A 3,075-nucleotide genomic window follows, 5' to 3' on the forward strand; every position below is an offset into this window, starting at 1 on the left:
CCTCCCCGCAGAGCTTCATGCACTCAGAATAATTTTTAAAAATAACTGCCACTTATTGAGCACCAACTATAAAGCAGACCCTTGACATGTATTCTCTTAGATTCCATACCATAACTCTATTAAATAGGTACAATTATTACTTTTTCTATGTTATGGAGCTAAGGCTGTTAGGTGGTTAAGAAACTTTCTATGATCACTTAAGCTAGTAGGAGATAGAACAGGAATTTGAATTTAAGTAAATGCTTCCAGCTCCTAGCCCTTTAATCTTACACTACCTTCTCTTTTTCTCTAACACAGCTCTTTTGCCAGGTAAAACCTGAAGACAACCACAATCAGGTATCTTGAACGACTTGTTTTCAATAATCTGATTGCTCTAATATCTTCACAGAAAAGGGTGAATCAGGATCATAATAGATGGGAGAGCTGAGGCCTAGAGGAGTGAAATGATTTGTCCAGCATTAGACATGTATCAAGTGCCTAAGGACTTTAGAAGACCTTGATGCCTATAGGCTGTAATGACTGTAACTTACACTAAACATAACCGACACTGCAGAAAATGGGTGGAAGTCTTCATCTGAAGGCTCCAACTCAAAAGTGGATTTTAGAGAAATTATAGCCAACACAAGATCTTTCCAAAAAAGAACCAAGAAAAAGAAAAAATGTTTTTGTGCAGCAATTTTAAATTGATCCATGTACTATATTCAAAGTGAAACATTAGGCTCCTTCAAATGGGGTATTAGGTTAGGGCTTGAGTATGGCCTTGATCTCATGGGTATATTTTGAAATTCTCTGTGCATGGATTTATTTTGCTCAGAAGTTTGAGTCATATCAATCCTAGTTCAATGAGTCTGCATTGGAGAATGCCAAATGCCCTTGCTATGTGTTGCAGGTTTGTTAATGAGAATCAGACAAGAAGAACTTGGGTCAGCAGGAAACCAATGATTCCAAGCTGACAAGATTGTTGTTCACAGTATTGTGGGCCATCCCCCTGGCTATCGCCCCCTATGCAGTTCCTCTTTAGCTGAGAACATTCAGGAGGTCACTCCCAACCTCTGATCATCTATATGCTTGGCAACAGTTTCCTGATGGGAGTGGAAGGAGAAAAATAACAAGTATGCTTCACATACCCATGATCTACTAAACAATGATATCAAGAATTTACTCCACAACGCCAATGTTACAGGTTTACTCAATTATCAGTCTTCAAGAATCAAGACCAGTATCCTAGCCTCACCCCTACGATGATACATAATAGCCCTGGAAACAGTACTCTGTGATTAAAACAGAGTCCTGGGGTTTGAAGTTACTCAGACTCTTCAGGGCCCAGTCTGTTCACTCCCAAGAAAATCTGTTGCTTCATATATTTACCCTTGGTATAACAGAGACTTATCACTATGGGCAACCCTTAACAGCAGAATACTCTGTTTAACCATTCAGGACCCAGGACCAGACAGACAGATCCACTTTGCTACTCACCAGCAGAATGAAAATGTGCAAGTCATCTAGCTGTTCTGAGCCTCAGTTTCCTCTTCTGTAAAATGAGAATACTAATTGTACATACCTTGTAGAATTGTGAAAGGGATTAAATGAGATAATGCATATCAAAAGAGTGGTGCAATACCTGGCACATAGTTCTATAAAGGGTAATTATATATAAAAAGAAAACCTTGCTGTGTCTGAAAGTTTGCTTTGGAGATGCATTTCTCTAGCTTCAATTGCCCTTGTGATGACATGAAGGACTGAAGGCTGAGACATAAGAAAATAAGCAGGGCAAAGGGGTGGACAGTGATGCTGACTCCTTTTCTTTTGGCATTTAGGGGGCAGGACAGTATTGACAAAGTACCTAAGGCTGGAGGAAAACAAATCAGTGATGTGATGAAGGGAGGGCTTATGGGTGGGGATAAGGTGTTCAAAATATGGTGGTGGCAGGAAGAGGCAAGGGAATAAAAAGCTGGGGTGTTGAAATCCCAAGAAACAAGAAAAGCTACTGCAAAACAAGTGCAGTTAATGAAGAGAGAGAGAAAAAAAAAACCAGAGTAAAGTTTAACAAGTCAAAGGAAGCATAGAATCTTCAAATGGGATTCAAAGGAGAGCTTGGGCAGAAAGGGTGAGAGTTCTGGATACCACTTTGTCCTTTTCAGGAATGTTTCTACTGAAGATTACATGCCAAAGGGCCTGAAATATGCTAATTATTGAATAACTTGTAAACTTTTTAATCCAGATTTGCTCTATTAAAAGAGCATCTGGTGCTCACTTCAGCAGCACATATACTAAATTGGAACAATATAGAGAAGATTAGCATGGCCTCTGAACAAGGATGACATGCAAATTCGTGAAGCATTTCATATTTTGGGGGGTAACATAGCACATTTACCTAACACAGAAAACCAATGTGGAAACAAACAAAGATGTCCCAAACAAAACAAAAACAGAAATCCCCAGAAAACAATTGCGAGAAATCGAGAAATTGAAGCAACTCAAATATCAGATGCAGAGTTTAAAATAATGGTTATAGGATGCACAAGAAACTTAGGGGAACAATGGATGATCTAAGTGAGAACACAGAAAAGGAGATAGTAAGCATTAAAAAGGACATAGAAACCATAAACAAGAATGAGAACTGAAGGTTATAATATCTGAAATGGAGAATTCACTAGAAGGAATCAACATCAGGTTAGAAGAAGCAGAGAATCAAATCATCAAATTAGAGGACAGGATAACAGTATCCACCCAAAGAGAAAATGAAAAAAAAAAAAAAAAAGAGGCTTAAGAAAAAAAGGGAAATCTAAGGGATCTCTGGGACAACATCAAGTGTAACAGTATTCGAATCATAGGGATACCAGAAGGAGAAGAGAGTAAGTGATAGAGAACCTATTTGAAGAAATAATGGCAAAAAGCTTCCCTAAACTCATGAAGGAAAATATCATACAAATTCAGAAAGCACAGAGAGTCCCAATCAAAATGAACCCCAAAACCCACACCAAATGTATCATAACTAAAATGGCAAAGAGTAAAGATAAAGAGAAAACCTTAAAGTCAGCAAGAGAGACAGTTATTTACTTACATGGGAGCCCC

General features: G+C 38.4%; 1 non-coding gene across 1 annotated transcript; it reads left to right on the plus strand.

Annotated features, from left to right (window-relative positions):
- The first annotated feature begins 2,246 nt into the window (after positions 1-2,246).
- LOC149990968 (U6 spliceosomal RNA) lies at positions 2,247-2,352 on the plus strand. The gene has a single exon (XR_016508718.1). It is a non-coding gene; the product is annotated as a U6 spliceosomal RNA (small nuclear RNA).
- Positions 2,353-3,075: the final 723 nt, after the last annotated feature.

The sequence above is a fragment of the Furipterus horrens genome, unplaced genomic scaffold (genome assembly GCF_987537825.1).
Source record: "Furipterus horrens unplaced genomic scaffold, mFurHor1.1.pri manual_scaffold_17, whole genome shotgun sequence".
NCBI classification, from domain to species: domain Eukaryota; kingdom Metazoa; phylum Chordata; class Mammalia; order Chiroptera; family Furipteridae; genus Furipterus; species Furipterus horrens.